Here is a 23914-nt window from a genome sequence, read left to right as displayed (position 1 = left end):
AATTTATTGAAATTATTTAAAGTTCTGAGATCATGGAAAAGTTCAGAAAACTTCGTAGAAGTGGGAACTTTATACAAACTTAGGGATCTCCGTTGAAGTTAATTGTTTAATGTAACGAACCTCTTTATTTTTCAGGGATCTTTTTTATAAATTCGGAGCACTTTGATGAAATCTCGTGGACTTGAAATAGTTCAGAGAGTTCCGCGCAAATTCAGGAAATTTCGTGCGTCGAACTTTGCTGAAAATCAACAAAAAACGTAGACGTGCAGCAAACTTTGATGAAGTTTTCCTGAAGATGAAGATTTTGGACCATCGTTCTATTTCAAAGAACTTTGAAATTTGAGTAAATTTTCTTAAACCCTAGGGGCATCCCACTCTAAACTTTAGTTCCAATATTTATTAAATATTTTAAAATATCTCGTAAGTATCGCTAAGTATTTTTAAGTATTTCAATTTAAGGTTTTATTTTCATCGTAGTAACATTTTGTTTTATGACCGGTTGCTAGTGCTGTGTTTGTTGTTTTTGCACCATCAGTTCGATAATTTTAGTCGCGTGATCTGATCATTTTTTAGAGTATAAAATGAGTTTATTTGAAATGAAGTGTACATTCATTGTAAGGGGTACGTATTTCAAATCTGCATACGAAAGGATATAACAAAATGTTTGTTTTTCAGTGATCTAAAATGTGAAAATGAAGTACACCAAGTCTTGTTGATTCGTTTTCTTCAACATCATGATCCTAGAAGACGATTTTGAAACCAAAGAGCTTTGAATGTGTACAGTCCCCTACAATTAAAGAACATTTAATTACTGTACAGACAGTCTAGTGTGTTCATCATATGGAAGTGTTCCACATTTGTGGAAGAATGTATGTTGTTGTTGACTGTATGTATTATGAAATAAAAGCTGAACACAATGAAACTGTTTATTCTCAAGACTACTAAAAATTTAACAGGCTAATCATACTTTACCGAACCACCGAATCTATAAATAACATTTGAAAATTACAATTTGGTTTTTTAAACGATAAAATGAAAAATGGAAAATGGAGCAATTTTGTAAGTTTATCGTTCAGCTCATTAACCAATTTAATGAGCATGCCCCCAATATCGCCACATTTTTTTTAATAATCTGTGACGTAAAATCATTGTAACTATCCACTAGAAGCTAGTTCAAGCCTCTAAGGGAGCATCCATTAAGTACGTCCTACTCTTAGGGGGGATGGGAATTTACAAATATGTGACAAGCAATGCATTAGGTATTGGAACAACGTGACGAATGGGAAGGGGGTACATTTTCTCAAATTTTTGCGAGGAGTACTTAATGCATGCTTTCCAACTCAATGATTCCAACAATAATAGATTTTCTTCAAACTAAACCTGTAGGACCATAATGTCCTCATGGGAATGTTCAAAGTAAGTGCCTGTAAGAAAAATATCAGGTGAATTGAATGTTATGATAGTCAATTTTAATAACCGTTCTAAATTTTGTTCTGAACCGATTTTTCGATTTGAACTTGTCCAACTTAGCGACCTTTATGAGCTTCAAGTAGAAGGGCATCGTATGGGGGGAAATCCATGGCAATGTTGTTCATTTTTGCAGCCCATAACGCTACGGTTCACGAGAAAATGGCCTTACAAGGTTTGTTTACAAAATGGAGTTCAGGCCATTTCAATTGTTGGTCTTGAAATGTACACAAAATCAGATAATATTTGAATCCAAACGTCAGATAAACAAACAAATGAATTTTTTTCTATAGACTATAGCAACCGAGCAAACAAACCATCGCTAAATATTTCTTAAGTATTTCTTAAGTATTTATAAATATTCCCAGGTATCTATAGGTATATCGATAGAAATACAAAGTTTAGAGTGGGATGCCCCTAGCTTAAACCTATGGAAATTTTGTAGATGTTCAGGAAACGATGCATAAGTAAAGAAGTAATGAAATTGGGTTGCTAGCGGAATGCTTAAATAAAACAGTAAAAAAGGTTATCTTCCATTTAATTCCGCTTAGTTAATTTTGGTATCCATGACAGATACGTATTTCGACTACAATGTGCAGTCTTCATCAGTGTCATTCCCACTAAAGAACTTATCAAAATCTAACCCCTTAAGTACTCATCCCATAGGTAAAAAAATTATACCTGTGATTTTGACTTTTTTACCTATGGGATAAGTAACCTTTTTTTGGCTATATTATTGATGCATAAGTAACAAGATATTCTTTCAGATATGCTCCCTAGACAGCCAGGAAGTATAAAAATACCAGCATTGGCTGATGTTCTTCTGATATAAATTAGAGAGTTGCTAAAAAAAGGATGACTTAAGAGTGTGCTTAAGTTTTTGAAAATCTTTTTGTTTCAAATGGATAGATCAACTTTCAACACGGTATTTTCCAAATTTAAAACATACAATCTGAAAATCCAGTGAGCGGATGCGACGAGATATTGAATCATATTCCGGTGCTGCGCCGATGCTGGTGGAAACATGGTGATTTGATCTGGGGGGTGACGTGCTATCAAATCAACTTACTGATCTTTCTTGTATGAATTTGGTTCCAAAAGTAAATAAACCCTGTAGGTTTCTTATGGCTTGTTTACGTTTGGAATCCGTTATGCGAGGTAGGCGACGATTGTTCGTATTTGACAGCCACCTTCCCAACCCCTTCTTGGATTTGATTGGTTTATCTGGTGTAGGTTGTAGCGATGGCTGTACGACTTTCGGGTCAACCGTTTGTTGTAGATGGTGGCGCTTCGTGGTCGCTTTGTGGAATTGGTTCCGATACTCACTGTAGGTATGCAAAGGCAATATAATTATCTGAATACTCGATCACATGAGGCAAGTTAAAAAAAATCTGCATAAAATTCTTCGACCCATTGACTTATCATAACATTGCTGCATTCGTAGCATTCCGATATAATCTATTCAAAAAACGTAACATCCCTTCTAACAATGCATACCAGTTGTGTTGCCGATGAATGGTTAAATTAAGTTGAAATTTCTGAACGTCTTGCCACGGTCAAATCCCCGTACTAAACAATACCGATACACTTTTTGTAGATTTTTTGTCCATTACATATTTAGAAAATAACGTGTCAAAAGATGTTAGTCATGCAAGTGTATTTAAGTGTTGAACCGGAAAAAATAAACAAAGAAGATTCTAATTGACCGGCAAATTAATGGCTTTGGCTGTTAGAGGATTTCAAGAATTCAAGCACTGCAAATATATGCTAGCTTTCCTCTAAAATAGGAATGGTTTGTGGTAACGCATATGAAATGTCGGTCAAAGCAACCAAGTTTCAACGGCCTGTATTTCGTTTACCTACACCTTCCAGAACTTAGCATTAATCGTAGCACATGAGATGAGACACATGAGATCAGCGCGAGCCTCGCGCACGCCAGGATTTTTGGGTGTCGCATTTGTTTCTCGCTCGTATCTTATTCTCGCGTGTCTCTTTCTCTCTTGTCACATGTTGTTTTCGTTGCGACGGGAGACGGTTTGTTGAGAGTCTCGGCAGCACATTTTTGTACGCACGAGGAAAATGTAACTCTGATCTAAACCCATGCAATATGGGTATCTATGGAATGGGCTGGTTGAGTGGAAGTAGAAAATTGACATCCACCGCCATTTTGGAATTCAAGATGGAGGTTCAAAATCCAATATGGCGGCCCCTTGACAGTGAATATGCATCTAAACCCATGCAATATGGGTGTCTACGGAATAGGCTCGATGAGTGGAAGTGGAAAATTGACATCCGCCGCTTTTTTGGAATCCAAGATGGTGAACCAAAATCCAATATTCTAAGATCATGCAATATGGGTATCTACAGAATGAGCTCGATCAGTAGAAGTGGAAAATTGGCATCCGCCGCCATGTTTAAATTCAAAATGGCGGTGGATGTCGATTTTTAAATTGTACTCATCGAGTCCATTCCATAGATACCCATGGGTTATGGGTTTAGATGCATATCCCAAGTAACATTGCAGGTTTTATTGCGGTTTTATAGCATTCTACAAGTCTAAATCATGGTCTACAGTACCCTCATAAAACCAAAATTGTTACTTGGGATACGCTGTCTGGAGGCCACCATACTGGATTTTTGTGCACCATCTTGGATTTCAAAATGGCGACGGATTTTGATTTTCCACTTCTACTCATTGAACCCATTCTATAGATACCCATATTGCATGGGTTTAAATGCATATACCCTGTCCGGAGGCTGCCGTATTGTATTTTAGTCGGTGGATGTCGGTTTTTTACTTCGACTGTAATACCAAGCTATTGATTTTCCGTTTGGTTATTTTGTTACCTCAAAATCAGCTAAGGTTAAAATCAGCCTTGATTTTCTGCTGTGTGATTTTGCTGCTTCAAGATCAGCAATAAATTTCGGCTGTTCCTGACCTTGAGTTTTTTTTATTGTGACCATCACTGCTACTGTGCCGATACGATTAAAGCAGTAACAATATTGATGGTACCGTGAGTAAGCAAAACGCATTCAAATCTCCATACACACACACATGCTTCTGAAATAAATTTTGTTTTTGTAAAAATTAAAGCTTTACCCGTAATGTGAAGTTTGCATGGTAGATTCTTCACATTTTGGCGTCGTTCTATTTTCGTTTTTTGTAGTATTTGTAGTTGAATTTTCTTCAAGTTAGACTGCCTGGGAAAACAGTCTCCGACAGTCTTGTAAACGGTCACCATAGTCGACACATTTTCTGTGATAATCGAATGCCTTTGCTTCCAACACTTGCAAAACAAGCTATCAAATTACAGTACCAAACTAATTTTAGTTTTTATCATAATAAAAGCTGCTGATGTTTTGCTGGGTGAATTCTGAAAGTAGTAAACAACGATGTCCTACTAATAACATTTCTGATCAGAAATGGTTTAATTTTGGTGTAAATTGTGGAATTAGAATGAAATCAAACATGTCATATGATAGTTATATGATAATTTTCGTTTTGCTCGAATGTTGTTCTACCGTTTGTGTTGTGTAAGAGAGACGACGGTAGCGCATGATAGTACGAATACAAACAGACGGTCACGCATAAAAACGAAGCGAGTGTAGTAAAAAACGTCGACCGTTTCAACCCCTGGTCTCCGCACTCACGTGTCAGGATCGGTGGAGGAAATCTGAAAGGGAAAGTTCCTCCAGTGATGATAAATGTGAATGGGGTTGTTGTGCTTCGGTGGAACGACGGTTAGCACCAACTTTCGCTTAGGACCGTTTGAAGCGGCCTCTGTTTGTGAGGATCTCAATCCCTCATGGGATTTCAGTCTGCTGAATCGCCCTCAAACTAAATTTCGGTCTCTGCCATACATAAACCCTCCCTGAGGTTGGGTTTCTTGTCGGGCAAATCAAACCTTGACGAGTGGTCCTCTTCGGAGGTGGCGCTTAAGCCACTTGTTCTTGAGACAGGAAGCGTATTCAGTGGTGGAAATCTCGCAGGTTGCGAGACGTGCGTTACAAGCTCACAAAGTGAAAGAATTCCGTGGGCCGCTCATAATTATTCACAAAGCTCGCAAAACATTCGTTACAAAAGGTAAAAGTCTACACCCAACCGGGGGATGTAAGATTCTCTTACAATTATGTGGGATTCATCATCAGAGGATGTTAGTGGAGACCGCATGAACCGAGGATGCGATATACCTAGCTGCGGTCCAATGCAAGAAAATTGGAGACCGAAAAATGTAGAGTGTATTAGTGAGGTAAATTAGTTATGTCGAAAAAAATAGGCAACAGATTGCCGACTGGACTCGAACCACGAACGTTGTGATTATCAGACCTGTGCTTTCTCCACTGCTCTCTCCATGCTTCTGAATGTGGATAGCCTAAAATCAAACATGAAACGCTCATTTTCTCGCATACTCGACTTCGTATACTTTTTCTGCTGGAGAGATTCGAGGCATATGTGTGCGTTGTTCTACAATGTTCTACAATGTGCGTCGTTCTACAAGCTTACTGGTATAGTCAAAAGCGTAGATAGAACACGAAATAAAAAAAGATAAAAAACCATTACATCGCTTGCATGGTCAATTTCTAACATTCGTTGCGGTGTTCATGAACAGAAGATGATAGGAAACGGAACCAACATTCATTGTAATAGATTTTTGGTTTGCGTGTAGGTAAAATATAGCAAAACTTCAAACGATTTCAACATTCGTTATCCGTATGACTGAGATTATTGATCTAACGTTATACTCCTTTAATCTAGTACGTGGATTTTGTTACTAGATTTAATGAGTAAAACGATACTACAATCATCTCTGGTATAGGTATTTCTACGCAAATATGCGTATCAGCATATCTAAACAGACAGCCACACTGCAATCAACTCACAAGGTTATGTTCGTTCTAGAAATCTGTTCACGGATAATGAATATCAATCTAGGCATATTCGTTGTTGAGTGGCATCGCTTGCGAAGAATGATTATTGGAATCGTGTTGCTGCCAACTTGTGAGTGAGTGACGTATGCGTGAATTGGTGCATGTGGTAATTAATCATTTTGTCAAGCTTCTGCATTCATGTTCCATCAGATTTCACTGCTGCTGTTTGCGGTGACATGTATCGGAAACTACACACAATCTGTTTTCCTATAATTTTTCACAGAGGACACTGCAGTGCAAAACATGTCTGGTACCTCTATATATGCATTTAGATTATTATTCGAAATCCGTCCTTTTTTACACATCCTGCACACAAAATAGCTCAGCCCTCACAGAATTTCCCGCCGATTTTTATGTATGGGGCGGAGCATAAAGTATCTTTTGCGCAGAATATGTAAAAAATGAGGGACTTCAAATGTTAAAGCAAATGCATATATAGAGGTAGTAGAGGTACCAAACATGTTTTGTAGTGTCAGGTACTCTATTGTGTAATCTGTGAAAGGGAAATCACAAATCGAGTGTCAACAAAATACATGGCATGTTGAGAGATTGAGATCGTGAGAGCAAATTTTCTCTCTCAAATTTGAATTTTTTGGCTCTCTGGGAGCTGGTAGTACATCAGGTAAAATTGTATGGAGAAAAATCATTTTAATTTAATTGTAGCTTGTTTAACAATAATTTCCGGGAAAAAACTGAACTACAAAGTTTCTGATTAATTTCTTTAGGTTGTCGTTCACTTTTTTTGACCTGAATATGCACCGTAAGCGAATTACTCCCACTTCTCTTAATTTCTATATGGGGATTTTTATCACTTCCTACCAGCGGAACAGCGCCATCTCTGTGGAAAATAGCAAAATGATTAATTCATCGAATGACGAGAAGGTAGGAGAGACGAGATACCACGAATCGCTTCGTCAGTATATAGCGTTCACACATGAAGAATAAACCGTATACGCATTGCTGCAACTCTTCCACGGCGATGGAGAAATATATTGTACATGCAGATAAAATAAATATGTAATTCATGCGCCATTCATTCAACAACACTGCACAATTGCGACGAGTTTTTTCGTTCAAAAAATAAAATCTGGAGGCCCTGCCATCACGTCACCAGCAGTTCCAACGTCGAGATTGCCGTATTAGAAGCAGATCCAAGAAGGGTAATTTGTTATCCACTTCTAACTCATGGGTGAATTGGATTTGGACGGCATAACCGTTGAAGGTGTCAAGTAAATGTTGCAGTTGATTGAGTGGAATAGCGGTGATCAGATCAAGGTGGCAAGTAAACCGGGAAAACCGGGAATACCGTGAAATATCCGGGAATTTGAAAAGTAACCAGGAAAACCGGGAAAAACCCGGGAATTCAGCGAGAGAACCGAAGAAAATAAATTAACCATACCCTAGGAAAAAAAAATTACAGCAGAATTTCATAATAAACCATTAAAACAGCCATCTTCTTTTACCAAATGAATGTCTTGCTCTATTTGCTGCATAATTTTCTACAGTTTACCTTCTTATTGTTTTTAGAATTTAATCACTCAGCAATATTCCAAATTATTTTTTTTTTCGTCTCTATTTCAGATGTAAAGTGCATGGTCCTTAAAAGAAAACATTAAAGATGCTGGACTTTGGGAACAATTATTAACAACAACAATTTTGAATTATTCTTTTTCGGGTTTTAATTTTTCGTTCTTCTCAAAATTCCATTGAGCCTATTCGGAGACTTTTTAATTACTTTAAAATCTTTTCAAAAATGCATTTTAACTCTATTTAAAACAGCAGAAATCTTTCGAAAATTTATTTAGAAACCCCTTTGAGTATTTTAAAGAATTTTTTATCTAATCAGCAAATTTTTTGCAATCAATTTTGTTGGAGTTCTGTGATGAATTTTTCGCATTAGGGTTGAAATTATAACCAGAACACTCTTAAAACTCTGTTTCTTGTTGAATTATGATCATAATTCTCTCGGAATTCTTCTTATAATTCATGTGTTTTTCACAACTCCTTTGTAAATCTTCTAAAATTACATAATAATTTAATTTAGAACTTGCATTCTTCTCCACAGAAATCCTTTCAAATTTATCTAACAATTTCTAATGATTTCATGTCAGAATAATTCTGGAAATCTGCTCAGAACTTCTCATTCGAAAACTGTGTGGGAATCCTTCTCAATATTTGTTTGAAATCAACATTTTGAATTCTTTTAAATTTTACTAAAAAAAATCCAGGGTTTGTCCGCTATATTCTATAGATTGCTATGTAATTTGTTATGTCCCTTAAAATGCTTCCAAGTCACAGAGCGTGACAATTATGACTCCCACGACTCATAAGTATGATATTTATTTATTTTTCAAATCTATTATCTTGAAAAATTTTCAAAATCTCACATTTGAATTATTTTTACTTTAATTACAAATTTTGAAAAAAAGGTCTGGTTTCAGACTCTACACAAATTTTAAAGCTCCAGAATCTTGGGAATCTTCTTAAACTACTTTTTTATGCTTTCTGTAAATTCGGTTTAGCACGTTCTTAAAAATGCGTTCAATTTCATTTTTTTTGTTCAATATTAACAACCAAGAATCTTTTAAGATTTAAACCGGGAAAACCAGGAAAAAACCGGGAATTTCAAAATGAAAATTCACTGGCCACCCTGTCATATCATTGACGTATTTGCAGACCGATGTGCGATGTTCAACATACCGATGACTACGGTTGCCCATGGCCGTTCCAAAAACTTGTTCGTAGTGTAGGAGTCGATGCAAAACTCTTCTATCTCTAAAGACAGATCCCCAAACATTTTTTGGTGTTTAGACTGATTTCGTTCCATCTCATCATTATCGTGTTGGACACTAACGACTAAGGTATTGACGTGAACAGTGCTTTCAGGGGGTTGGATTTTGGTAAGTCTTTAGTGGGAATGACACTGATGAAGAATGCACATTGTGGTCGAAATACGTATCTGTCATGGATTCATAACCTTTTTTGCTGTGTTTATTCTAGGATTCCGCTAACAATACAATTTCATAACTTCATTATGATGAAGTAAGGAAATAAGCATGTTAGTGGAATGCTTTAAATAAAATAGCAAACACAGGTTATCTTCCATTTAATGGCTCATTATGATGGTTACCAAGCCTTATTAAGGAGTTGTTAAGATTATTCTCCTTGACTTTACTTAAATATTTGGTTATTATTAGAGGTTCAAATTCTACACGTTGTAGTTTCAGTTGTAGTACCTGCGATTTTGACATTTTTAGTACTTAAGCAAGAATGTGCTAAGATTTATAATTAGAATAATGTTAGAATTACCTTGGAAGTTTCATTAGATTTAATTTTAAGATTCAATTCCATAGTTGGAGATGCTTGACATCAGATATCAGCCTTTTTTATATACCAAGATGAGGAGATGAAAGTATAGACTTGATAGTTCCGGTAGATTACGGTGGTGTGAAAATTGTATATAGAGAGTAGAAAGCGAGCAAAGGCCAATTTTGAAGAAAACACGAATCGGGTTGGTAATCTCCTTTACCAAGCTCTGCTGCAGGGGAGGGATGGTGAGGGGTATCTCCACCCGCCACCACTGGCAAAAAAGATGATCGCTAATTTGGTCACGTGCCTTCGATGTGCGGAAACAGTTCTATCGATTACCCTAGCAACACACTTGTCACTAAGTAGTTGTGGTTACTTGTATGTTACTTATTTTAGTCACAATCAAGTTGCAGCAACTTATTATGATGAAAGTGTGTTGCTTGGGTATTTCACACTCAAGTCGTTATGTGACGTTATGTGCATCTAGTCAATAGGTTTGGAAATTGCAGCTTTTGTTGCCTCTACCACTGTGAGTGCTCCTGTCATCATCAATTTAACGATCTCTATACTTTCATCTCCTCATCTGTCGTATAAAAATGACCACTTTAAGTCTGATATCTGACGTTCAGCATCTCCCACTATGTAAATCGTTAACTTTACGCATGGCAGGGTTGGTAGCGATAAATTCTGTAAAAAATAGTGATTTTAGTGACCATGTTCAAGAAATAAGTGACCAAAACAGTGATTTATAGTTGTAAAAAAGTGACTAAAAAGTGACCTAAGGCCGTTCGCAATGCTGAGTTTCAAAATTGTTTCAAACTACTCGTCAATTCTATAATTTGAAACTGTCAAAAATAAAACTGCAACACGATCAGCGCAACGCACATGTTTGTAATCATCAAGTTCCATAAACTTTACTGTTCTCTATGAAGTTCTCCGTTTTTTTTTTGTGGAGCTCTTCGAAACATCTTCAACACATCCAAAGAAATTTGAAACAGAGTTCCATTCGTGTTTCAAACTCGCTCAGAAATAAAACAGAATAGTCGAGCAGTTGCAAATCTGGTGCAAAATAGTGCTCGAATAATGAAACTGCAACTCAGCATTGCGAGAGGTGCGTTTCTGTTCTAGTTTCAAATTGAAACAGTCCTTATAAAATACAACAGCACTGCGAACGGCCTAATAGAAGAAATAGTCGTTCTAATGGCATACCAAATAAATGTTTGATATTTTAGACTTATTAAACTCGAATCTCATAATCACTTAAATACACAGCTAAACAAAGTAGTGTAAATTTCCGTTACTATGATGCACATAAATGGAGCGTCATAAATCATACAAATTTACATTATAAATCGTGTAAATTTATGAGACATGTCATGCAATATTCCATATATTGTATGCAACTTTCCACCTTTGTTTGCAACATTTCTTGCAAGCTGCTAGTTTACGTGAAAAGGAAGTTTACATGCATGGATGTTTACATCACCAGTAAAATTTAGATTTTTTTAGTGTGTGAGTACGGAACCTATAAAGGGAAAGATTCAATAGAATATCTATGACTAAACCTCCAAGTATCTACTACCTGAAAAAAACCCTGAAAAACCGGGAATTCTCAGGAAATTTTATTTTTCCTGAAAATACCTTTAAGTCTCAGGGAATCTTATCATTACTAAAGAAATTAAATAATTTTCTTACTAAGGTAAGGATATCCAAAAATGCATTTTAAAATAAAAACAAATAATATTCCTTATTACTTTCATTCAAACATTGAACTTTATGGATAAATAATTGATTGATGTTCAGTATCAAATACATTTTAATAATTCAGGGGCTTCGAATGTTTTTTTTTTTCAATCTAGAATATGCATATTTCCCACAAAATTTATAACTTCTGAGATGAAAAGTTATAATACTTCAAGAAATTTTCAAGAATCTGCAGTCAAATTCCTTGCAAAGTTTTAAGGCTCATAGAATATTATAATATTATTATAATTTCTAAGGACCTCATTCCACAGGAGTTCTAAGAAAAAACAATCTATGAGAACAACATCAAGTGCAATCTGATTTCATGGTAGTTCTGAGGAAATATGGATTTCATGTGCAGCCTGAGATAGTTTTTAATAGAATTTCAAGAAAACCTGGAATTGAATTCAAAGTAATTTTTAATGAAAACTCATATAAATTTCTCCTTCTGTGTACTTCAGAGGAAAATTCCAAGGACATTCTGATGATAATTTCATGAAGTTTGTGAAAGACAACGAAATCGGAGCATATAAAAGTCATCGTAATTTATTTGTGGATTTTGAGGATTACAATTAAATCTGAGAATAACTCCAGAATCTCAAAGAAATTCGGAAAATAATTCCAGGATCGATAACCAAACAAATTAAGGGGATAAATCTAAGGAATTTGTGAGGAGAAATGAAAATGAATTCTTAGGAGACTTGAAATGTGAGTAGAATTCCAATGGAAAGAGTGGATTCAACCGGATATTTGAGATGCATTCAATGGAAATTCCGAGAATCTTTCCATAGAATGTCTTACTAAGGAGAATTTCATGGAAATTATTAGGAAAACTAAAAGAAAATTTGAGGAATATTTCAATGGAATTGCAATAAATATTTTAACTATATTCTTGTGATATTTTTAAGAGAATTCAGAGAAGCGAAATAATTCCATTAGAGTTTCGGGAGAATACGAGTGAGTGCTGAGGAGAACTCTAAGCGAATTTTACACGAGAAAGCTCCGTCGGATATGGAATGGAGTATTCTGAGGTCTTCAGAACTACTTGAAAGTTCCCAAAACATACCTGAAATTAATGAAACTGCCTTGAAGTTATTTTGTAGTTTGAGAAACTAGCCTGATGCTCGCAATACTTCTCATAATTTGTTTAACTGCTCTAAACTTGTTCGGACTTCCTAAAGTTTCCACAATTTTCCTAACGATTATGAATCTTCTCTAAAGTTTTAACAATTAACTGAATTCTCTGGAATATCTCTGCTTTGAGAATATCTGTTCTTTCGTGAAGTTTTTTTTTGTTTTTTGTTTTTTTTAGCTTTATTAGTGAAATTAATATCTTTCTTGAAGTTCTCGAATGTATCCTAAAGTGTTTGCACTTCTCTTGAATGTAATTGAACTGTCTTAAAAATGTGAAAACCTCAACAATTTGCTTAACGTCTCTAAAGTTCTCTGAAAATCTGGGAGCTTCTTGAAATCTCTCGCTAATTTAGTAAAACTAATTGAACTTAACTCCACTGAAATTCCCCTTGTTTTTTAAGCTTTTCTAAACTTATAAGAAATGCTCCCGAAATGTCAATAAAAGTTCCTTAAGTTCCCGGATCTTCCCTTAAATTCCATAGACTTTTGTGAACTTCTCAAAATGTTTCTGAAGATCTATGTACTTCTTTGAAGTTTTCGAAGTTATTCTGAAATTTCAGGAACTTCTTTATGCTGAATATAATGAAACAATCTAAAAATATCTCAATTGCGTAGAGAACGGAATTTTTTGAAAATATCGGTGCTTGCTAAAAAAAATTTGCATTCTTTTTTATCAATGAAACTGCGTTGATGTTCTCTAATCAACTTAGCTAAATATTTGAAATTTATTATATCTTGAAATTTCCATTTACTCTCACATTTTCTGGATGTTCATATAATTTTTATTGCGTTCCAGAAATTTTCTCTGGGCAAACCAAAGTTTCCGGAAATTCCCTGAGTTTCTTGAAACTTTTTTAAGGTTCTGCAATTTTCTTGAAATTTTTTGAACTACTCTTTAATTTACTGATCTGTCTAGATGTTTTCAAAGCTTACTAAAATGAAGTAAGTGTTCGACTTCAATATTTAATGGATGTGATAGTGAATATGTTTCTTTAAAACTGATTGTCATGTCTTAAAAACGTTTGCGTTAGTTGCTGTTGCTGTTGTTTTTTTTTCAGGCTGGTGGGTATAAAAATCTTTAAATCGATTTATCTCCGTAAATATGGCTCTAATCGAGATTTGGAGGGTTTTTAGGCATATTTTAAACGCATTTCATAAATAGCTTTCTTTTTAGAAACCTACAAATTATCCGTCAAAGATATGGAAAACTCAGGGAACTTTATTTAACCAAATGAGTGGACACTCTGTAGATACAGAAAGACGATTAAACGTCAAAAAACTCTAAACAAGGTCGTCAACTTCGAATTGTTCAACAATTAGAAAAAAATAAATTCACGTTAAAATGTTTAAAATAGTGACTGATTACAAGAAAAAGTGGCTTTAGTGATTTGGCCTTAAAAAAGGCGACTTTTTAGTGATTGGATTGAAAAAAGTGACAAAGTCACTAGAAAGCGACTCGCTACCAACCCTGGCATGGAGTATTACAAACATGATTAGAGTATTCAATTCAAATTTCTACAAGATTCTCATTGAAACTAACTTGGAAAGCATTTCAGAACTTACTTGGAATTATTCTGTTCATTCGCCAGAAATTAGGTGGTCTTCAGAATAACCTTAGAAGTAATCCTTGGATTTCGCTTGAGGTTCTCCTTACATTCACATTTGAAGTCCTCAGAACAAATATGGATTTCCACTTCGGCCTCATTAAAAAATTTGAGAATATTTCAGGAAATCCGAGGAGATTTTTGATTTGTTTTCAAGTAAAATTTCTATGCATAGAATTATTTCTATGATTGCCCGGAAAACCTTTAGAAATGTTCACTGTAGTCCCAAAGTCATAATGATAACATTTAATTAATCATACTGTAGAGTAGTTTTGGGACGACCTTCTACCAGCGATTTTAAGAAATTTGTGCTGTAAATTTAAGATTTTTCAAGCATATCATAAATAAGACCCTATTTTCAATCCATTCAAATTTTAAAAAAAATGTCCCAGATCTCCATTAATTCAAGTTCAGAATATCTAGAACAGTTTCAAAGTCCAATCTTGCTTCGTTTTTAATTCAACCTAAATAGCCCATTTACAGAAAATATAAAATATTAGAGCAGATACATTTTGGACATCAAGGTCTGCTTGACACAAAGTGGTCAGCTAAACCCGTTAACGCCCAAGTCGTTTTTGAACTCCGGACAATGCGTTATTTTCCCAGAAGTTACCCAAGGATTACTCTCACATTATTTGAAAACAAGATGTTAAGAATATTCCAAGGATCATTCAAGTGATATTAAAAACATAATTTACGTTCCCGGTTTCAATTGAGACATGATAAATAAAAAAATGCTGATCTTGTCTAAAGCGTTAATATAATAGACAAAAGGTGATTGTCATCTATGAAGTAAAAATTGTATTCAGTGTCATCAATAATGGGAGCCTCCTTTCCCCCCCCCCTCCTGTAGCCACTTGTGATCATCAATGTGTCAATGTCAATTCCAACACATTGCTCCGCACCAGTCCTCGACACCGGGGGACTTCCTGGTCGGAGATTTAATCAATTTAAAAAATTAAACCCCCCCATAACTGCAAGTATTTTCTAACATTCCAAAGGAATGTTAGAAGAAAAAAACAGCATTCAGAGCGTTGGCCTTCACATAATATACGGATTATTTCCATTTCCATTTATTGATTTGAAGATAATCTTCAAAGTCAAATATAAAAAAAAATGAGATGTAAGACTAAGATCCGCAAAATATTTTGATTCCTAGAATTTTACGTTTTCGAACTGGAAAACTTATAATAAATACTTCTCAGTGGTTATTTTGTCTAATTTACAGTCTAAGAGACAATGTAAAATTGCATTGGTTATAAATTATGTTGAATCAACACATTTTTAAATAATTACTGCGAAATATAATAAAATCTGATGTATTAAAATTCAAATGATTTGAATTCGAGTCCAAAATCAGTGATTTCATCCAGGAAGAGTGATTTTAATATTTTACACAACTTTTTCGATCACCTAAAATTAAGTCTGGCAAGAGTTTACAATTCCAGCATTTAAGAAAATTTACCCCCCTTGCCATTTAATCAGTTACTAATGATTGATTCACCGCTTCAACTTGATCGGCAATCAGCAATTATTCAACGCCCACACTTAATTATCGAAAATAAACCTACCTTTGTTCCAGCGTCTGACTCCTCAGTTGATTCCCGCCGCTCGCTCCAAAGTCCCGTTGATTGATGACAACAACAATGGACGAAATCTGTGCTAATGATATGCAATAACTCTACTGTCTGCCTGACTACCAACCAAACTGCGGTGACCCCGGTCTTCACCAGCAGAACTTCCGACGTTTTCCTTTTTCCAACCGCGCTTTCAATTTGATTGATTATTATGTCACGGAACATTCACAGACTTGCCGCTCGCTCACTGGGTCTGGATGACACAAAAAAAAAATATATATGTCGACTGACGACGACCACAATCACTGATGGCTCATTAAGCAATTTGCACAACGATTTTTTTCCATTGATTCTCTTTTCACTCTTCACCACTTCACCAACCGAGCATCATAGTAGGCCAAAGCCCGCAGAGACGAAGATCTTCAATATTCACATTCACACCATTCGCATGCACAACGCATTCGACGACTCTTTCTCTTATCACCCTCGGTTGTGTGACGTTATACGTAATGTTGCACCATCATGAAAAACACCGGCACTTTTTGCTCCAATTTTCTACCCGCGGTTTTCTGAGAAATTTCATGCACAACCGCTCGTAAACTCCAATTTCACAACCACAAAATTCCACGCGCCAACAGACGCCAACCCGCTGGGAGTGAAGACGTGCGGTACTTGCCAGTGTCTCACCAGGTTCCGTGAATTGCACGACCTTGTCCTCGTCGTCCCTGCAGGGGTCCGGTGTCAGCTAAGCAATTTGTCTTGGCTCAAACACCAGAAAATTCACCATCAGTAGCACTTTTTGCACGGCAAAAATACTCTCAGGAATTTGAACCACGCCGGTTAGGAATATTCATAAACCACGTCTTTACGCGCTAGGAACTATCCACGAATGAGAGAAGACCTGTACGTGCGAGTAAACATTGGAACATACTGAACCTAGGCGGACGGACCGACAAACTAACGAACGAACGACCGGCCGCGATAAGAGGCAACCAACGACCACCATCATCATCGAACCGTCATCGGCGACTAGCATCGGAGCCCGCCTGGTACACCTTCACCGTATCGCACTGTGGTGACTCCCCACACCGCGCACTCGAAGCAATCTCAGAGGAATCAGATTGGTGGGTACCTACTCACTCATTCACCATACGTGAGCGACCGCGTGCACCGCTCCACCAAGAAGGCGATCTACCAGCTTTTTTTTTCAAATGTGTGGTTCGCTGTCTGACTCATTCAAATCGCTGCTGCCACGCTGACGATGACGATGACGATGATAAACGTGTTCCAAACACCAGCCGAGGAGCCGAAGGAGAATGTAAACATTGCAACAACCGCGGCGGTGTGCGAGCCGATGAATGTTTCTTCGAATGAACCACTCGTGGTGCGCGGGATACCTACTAATACACACGTGAGGCTGCGAGGTGGCTTAGTTGGGTGGACGGTGGATAAAGTTGATGCAAATCGGCTTGGGAGTCTAGTGATGTAGCAGGGAACGCAATTTGCTTGAAGATATGGTGGGGAAAATTAGGAAGGCCCATTTGAAATGAAGGTGGCAGAGAGTAAGTTCAGGTTGAAGATTACAAAACATGAGAACGAAAGGTCAAACCATTAAAACAAAAGGTAGGAACATGTATGAGATGAAGAAAAGCTATGAATAAACTAAAAGATAGTACAAACAGTAAAATTAATTAGCAAGAAGTTAAAACACAGAACATTTAGAAAGAAACAAACACAAACGAATTAACACGCAACTAATAAGATATTCAGAAGATACATAAAATTTAAAATTAAAGCGAAGATATATACCATATACATTGAATAATAAAATATAACTCAGCAATATGTCAAATGCATCGCGTTTGACCTTAAACACATTAAAAATAAAATCACGTCGTGTAGGTTAACCAGTTATGGTTAAACGTTCCTAATATGGTGTGTTCCAATTATGGCCTATGGAATTCCCTACCCTATTTTTTTAGGAAATGGTGCATTTTGTAGTTTATCCTCCGTAATTATGATCATTCACAGAGAACCACATATTTAGATTGTACATGGGATTCGCTTTCGATCTTCAATGTACAAGCAGCACCGTACTAAGCAGATGGCGAAGGTGACATTTGCCACATAGAATTCCTGAGAAGCACTCAAATGTACCTTGAAAATATCCAAAGTTCCCTTATCTTTTGATCTAGAAAATTTTCTCAACTTCTACGAAATTACATCAGGTTCTTACAAGTTCCAAATTTTTATTTTAAGTTCTCTAAATTTAACCAAGACCTCAGAGCATCCATGACCTTCTCCAAACTTCAACTATGAACATTCCTAAACATCTGAGCAATACAAAGCACCCAAAACTTCCGGGCAGTTTCCAAACCATACACTGAATCCTGATGAATGTGGGCGTCTTAGTGAAATACCTGTATAATGAGAGAGAGAGAAGGATTAGTATTTTCCATTTAATTCCACTACTTTATTTGCTTATCCTTGACAGATACGCGTATTTCGTCTACAATGTGCAGACTTCTTCAGTGTCTTGTACTAATACGCGTATCTGTCAAGGATAAGCAAATAAAGTAGTGGAATTAAATGGAAAATACTAATCCTTCTCTCTCTCATTATACAAACCCTGAAGTTTTAAGAAGCATACTGAACTTTTGTAATATTCCCTGAGCTTCTTCGGAGTTCCTTGAACTTAGTAGTAAAATTACGTTTATTTTTGTTACTTGTGTTTCACATTGTTTTAACATTTTAATTGATTAGCCTATCAGCGAAGACAACAAATCAAGAAGACTGGCAATTTTTCCAGAATCCAAGCGACAGATACAATGGCGCTCCTCTTGAGTGAAGGTGGAAGCAACGCAAATAAAAATGAGCAAGTACACAAACCCTTCTTCTAAGGATGTAATCTTTGCTATCAAATTCGTTCGAAGCATTTACCTTTGAGTGGCAGATGACGCGATTGTACCTGTCTCATAGCGTTTGTATGAGAAAATGGAAGAGTTACCAGTCTTCTTGATTTGTTGCCTTCGCTATCAGGCTCTTCATTTTTTTTTTAATTTGTTATTCTAATTTACGTATTCATGTTTTTCTACTAATCTACAGGATACCCCTTAGGGGTGTGTTATGTTTGAATTGAAAAAAGATATATCCTACCTAACTACGAGTATAACTTAACCTAACGTGCTAGATCACGTATGATCTGATGCGTTGATCTCAGACAGGTGTCTCTGAACCTTTCCAGGATAAAAACTCTACGTTCTTCCAATGTCTGAATTCTAACCAGGAGGTGGATTTCAGAATTTCTAGTTCGCAGGGGACTGTTTAGGATCATCCTAAGGATCTTGTTCTGGATCCTTTGGAGTTTAAGGTGATGGCATTTGGCGCAAGTCTCCAAGATTGACATAACGTTTCTCGATTGCGGAAAGGATGATTTGTTTGTAGATAGCAAGCTTATTTTTCAGGGACAGGGTAGACCTGTTGATGAGTGGTTACAGTGATCTTAAACGGTATGTTACACTTGGTTTTTGTTTTATCAACGTGCTCCCTGAAAATCAGCTTGCTGTCTAGTGTTAAGCCAAAGTAGACTACCTCTTTCAACCATTCCACCACTGTGCCGTTCAGGCAGATCATATTATTCTCCGACGGAACAAGTCTAGGAGATGATGACCTGGGTCTTCGCCACGTTGATACGGATCTTCGAGCTGTTGAAATATTCAGACAGGACGTCCAGGCCTCTCTGAAATTTGGCAGTCAGAGCTCAGATGACCCTACCCTTGTAGACGATGGATCTGCGAACAGGGACAACGATCCACCATCAGAGAGAGCTGGCATATCGGAGGTGAACAGGTTGAATAAAATGGGACCAAGGATGCTTCCTTGTGGATCTCCGGCACCGATGTTGAAAGCATCCGACATGATGCCAATGCAGAGAGACTCGGAACGTCCTGTCCGATAGATAGTTATTTATTATATTTACTAGGAAGATTGGAAGACCGTACTGCTGCAATTTGAACACCAGCCCATCATGCCAGACATTGTCGAACGCTTTTTCGACGTCCAACAACGCTATGGCAGATGTTTTCGAAACAGACTTGTTCCGTCTGAGATTGTTTGTTACTCGAGTCAGCTGGTGGACGGTCGAAGGACCTTTCCGAAAACCAAACTGTTCCTCGAGTAACAAGTTGTTTTCTTCGGCACATGTTAGGAACCGGTGGTAGACTGCTCTTTCGAACAGTTTTGATAACCCTGAAAGAAGGCTGATTGGTCGATAACATGAAGGAGAGGACTGATTCATCACAGGTTTCCGGATGGGTATGACTTTAGCTGACTTCCAACACGAGGGGAAGTAGCCAAGTCTGAGGCACTGATTAAAAATCAGTGCCAGATGGTTGTAGAATCTGGAACTCAAGTGTTTGAGTTCCAGATTCAGGATGTTGTCGAAACCTAGGGCCTTCATGTTTTTAGATGATTTGATATAGGCAAACAGTTCTTCAGCCGTAATCTCGGATTCCTCGCTAAAAATATTAGGAATCTGATGGAGGTTGGTTGCGTTTTCAGTAACCTCAGATTCGTGAGGGCTGACGATGTTTTGTCCGAGATTATGGGAGCTGATGAAGTGTTAACCTATTGTGGCAGCCTTCTCATCAAGAGTTATCAGATGAACCACTGGGTCGCCAGGACTATCCAGTGAGGTCAGTCGTGGAATGGCTTATTTTTAAGGATTTTGGTTAGGGCCATCATCCTGGTTTGGATGGTTTTTGTTAGGCGATTACAGTGGGTCTTCAAGCCAGAACGCTGGTATTGCCTTCGAATGGAGTTACGGCGTCTACTGAGATTTTTGGTAATTCTATCAAGGTTCAGAGTATTGGTCACCTGTCTGGATACTGGCCCTGGCCCGAGATATCGCCTCCTCGATGGAACGCAGACATCGGTCAACGTCCTCGGGGGTCTCTGGAAGGACACTGTAGTCGACAGTGGAGTCGACATAGTGTTGGAACTGATCCCAGCTGACGCGATGGTAGTTGCGTCGGGAAGCTTGGAATCGGTTGACGGATGAGTTCACATCGGCCAACACCGGATAGTGGTCCGAACTCAGCTCCTGGTGGGTCACAGGTTGCGAGATGATGTCTCCCATGTTGCTGACGAAGAAGTCGATGGTGGAGTGAACGCCAGAATGGCTCAACTGGGTGGAAGAGTCCGGCGCTTTTATGGTGCAGTGAGCCTCTTGCAGGTCGTCGTTCAGGATTGTGCCATTTTGGTTGCGTCGACTGTTGCCCCAAGCCTTGTGTTTGGAGTTCAGGTCGCCAGCGATGATGTACTTCACACGCCGTCGAGTTAGTCTGATGATATCTCTCCGCAGGTCTGCTGCCGACCCGTCCCTGATGGTGACTTGTTTGGGACAGTAGGCCGCAATGATGGTAATAGGGCCGACAGAAGTGGAGGCTTCCACACCCACCGCTTCGATTATCTTCAGCTGGAAACTCGGTATGTCCATTGGTATGGTATGTCCATTGAGGAGATCAACGAACTCAATGATTTTTCTCTTGAGCGAGCAAGCGTTCCAGTTGACTATTTTGATGGCTTGACGGTCCATACTTTTGCACGAGGGACATAACTGCACAAAGGCTGTTCAGGTGGTGTCTTGGTGGTTCGCAAGATTATGATCATCTCAGCCACGAGGATCACTAGTTCACCACTTGTGAGTGGAGAATTGTCTTCTGACTCACCTGACACAGCACGGGCGTACGATAATCCCGGGCAGTAGATCCATGGCTCGGCTGGGCCGCAGTGGCAGTGAGGCGGTGCTGAACTGAACGGTGGCTGAGACCCACTTGATCTGCTAGGTTTGGGACCATACGACGAGCCTGAAGTACTGGAAACGTGTCCATGTTGACATTAGGAGCACGTTATTGCGGTGGCGACCTGGTTGGTTTCTCGTGAAAGCCTGTTGTCGGATCTGGATGAGGGCCGCTCGCTTGGAACATCTCCTTGAACTTAGCAAAAATCTCAGCACTTATATGATGTTTTACGAAGTTCCTCAAATTCCTACCACAAAGATCTCAGAATTTCTATAAAGTTCACTGCGGTTCTACAAAGTTACCTGAACATTTTAGAATTTCGTTAATTTTCTGTGAAGTTTCCTGAAATTCTGCAGATATGTGCAAAGTAAGTGATTTTCCGGTATTGAAAAACTTTATCGCTAGAGGTTTTGGTACGGACTGTTCGGTTAATCTACACTACATTAGTGGCAGTTTTTTTTTTGTGGAACATCGAGAGACAAAGTGTTACCGTTCCACCAACGACGGTTAACGGCGCCGGTGGTGTAGTGGTAAGCGTGATTACCTCTCACCCCAGCAGGCCTGGGTTCAATCCCAGTCGGCGCCGCCGGGATGTTCTGAGGCATAACATCTCTGATCACGCCTTCCTTCGGATGGGAAGTAAAGCCGTTGGTCCCCGGTTCATGAGTTGATGGGTCGATAGCTAGGGTCCAGGTGTGGGAGCTGCCTTCCTGGCACGTCGGTAGCATTGGTGCTCAGCACGGAAAACAAGATCGACGGAAAAAAACAAACCAAAGGAAAAAAAAAAACCAACAACGGTTGGAGAAGGTGGAGAAGTGAAGGAACTGTTCGGTAATTGTGTAGGGTTTTTATAAGGACATCTTTAAAATAACAGTGGGAGTGAGGGAAAAGCTATACTGTTGGAGGAGGGAATTTTGAAGACGAAGAATAGCTTAAGTTCAGAAGGGACAAAAAAGCAAAGATCATGGTGGTAGTGAAAGTATTGTGAGTGGAAGAAGTGTATAGAATTCAAAAAGAGGAGTGGTGAAAGTGTTCGGTCAGCATAACATTATGTTTGGAGAAGAATAGAATCCGGCTCAAAATTTTATTAGATTCATCCATTTAAAAAAAAATTAAATTTATTCCAGTTTATGTTATGTACTGGAATAAATTTAATTGCATTCATAATTGCACCAATATTAAACAACAACATACGACAGGGCATCGTTTGCTGGCTGTTGCCGCAGGTATTGTGGATTTCCCAGATGCCCAGTTCAAGCTTCAGTTGGCTGCGGTGGTTCTTCTTTTCCTTCGTCCCCTGAATAGATAGTGCGAATAAGGGCACCTAAGTGATGTTTTGCTGTACCCGTTGTGGACATTAGTACATCCTTTTCCTTCAATTTGTTATGGACGTCTTGTCTTACCTCAAAAGTTATCCATTTCAAAGTACTGATCTTCATAGTATGAAGGGCACCATAACGGAGCATAAGATTTGATCAAATTATTCGCAGATGTATTTGTCTAACGCTCCCAGCTGGGTGAGGGGTAGAGGATGACCCACACACATTAAAGTTCAACAAATTTCCCTTAAGCTACAAGAAAAACTTTTTTTCAATTTCATAAAAGTAAATAACCCATTAAGTTCAAGGAAGTTTCCCAATTAAATCTATTAAAAAATCAATACGATGCCATTCATAGATTACACCACACATCTAGGGGGGAGGGGTTCGATGAAATGTGATAAACTTTTGGCCGGGAAGCTGCTTAAAATCGAGTTTGACGTGTGTTTTGTCATCGATCAATGTGCAGCCCTTGTGTTCCGTAAAAACACGGTCGTACAAGAGCCTTGCACGCTTTTTGGCCACGGAATTCTGCTTCATGTGCCGGTTCGGATGTTTACTGGCTTTGTACGACTTGTATCCTTGCCTGGCAAGGTTGTTCTGTACCGTTTGAAAGTTGGCGTTGTACCTTCTGGCCACATATCGGATCGAAAGACCGGGGTTGGCTTCAACGCATTTAGCCATTTAGCTCCCAGCGTCGCGTTCTACTCGGTTAACCCCGGTGGTGGATTCAGCCTATTCTGACGGAGAGTTCTCTCGTCTTCGGCTTTCACTTCGCACTTGTGTGAGCACATTACAACTTTCTAGCTGGTCCTCTCGCCATTTTTGCTGCAGCGCTGACATGTCTGTCTGTCTGTCTGTCTGTCTGTCTGTCTGTCTGTCTGTCTGTCTGTCTGTCTGTCTGTCTGTCTGTCTGTCTGTCTGTCTGTCTGTCTGTCTGTCTGTCTGTCTGTCTGTCTGTCTGTCTGTCTGTCTGTCTGTCTGTCTGTCTGTCTGTCTGTCTGTCTGTCTGTCTGTCTGTCTGTCTGTCT

At 38.2% G+C, this 23914-nt stretch overlaps 1 protein-coding gene across 1 annotated transcript in view; it reads right to left on the bottom strand.

The window, feature by feature from the left end:
* Positions 1 to 16747, bottom strand: part of LOC135701903 (uncharacterized) — a 211382-nt gene extending 194635 nt beyond the window's left edge. The window contains exon 1 of the mRNA XM_065222850.1: positions 15758 to 16747. The gene's annotated coding sequence lies outside the window, so the exon portion shown is untranslated. The remainder of the gene's footprint in view (positions 1 to 15757) is intronic.
* Positions 16748 to 23914: the final 7167 nt, after the last annotated feature.

The sequence above is a fragment of the Ochlerotatus camptorhynchus genome, unplaced genomic scaffold (genome assembly GCF_037179485.1).
Source record: "Ochlerotatus camptorhynchus isolate MF236.1 unplaced genomic scaffold, CSIRO-AGI_Acam_v1.1 ptg000179l, whole genome shotgun sequence".
NCBI classification, from domain to species: Eukaryota; Metazoa; Arthropoda; class Insecta; order Diptera; family Culicidae; genus Ochlerotatus; species Ochlerotatus camptorhynchus.
Note: the sequence above shows the minus strand (reverse complement) of the source record. Positions and strands in the feature narration are given on the sequence as shown.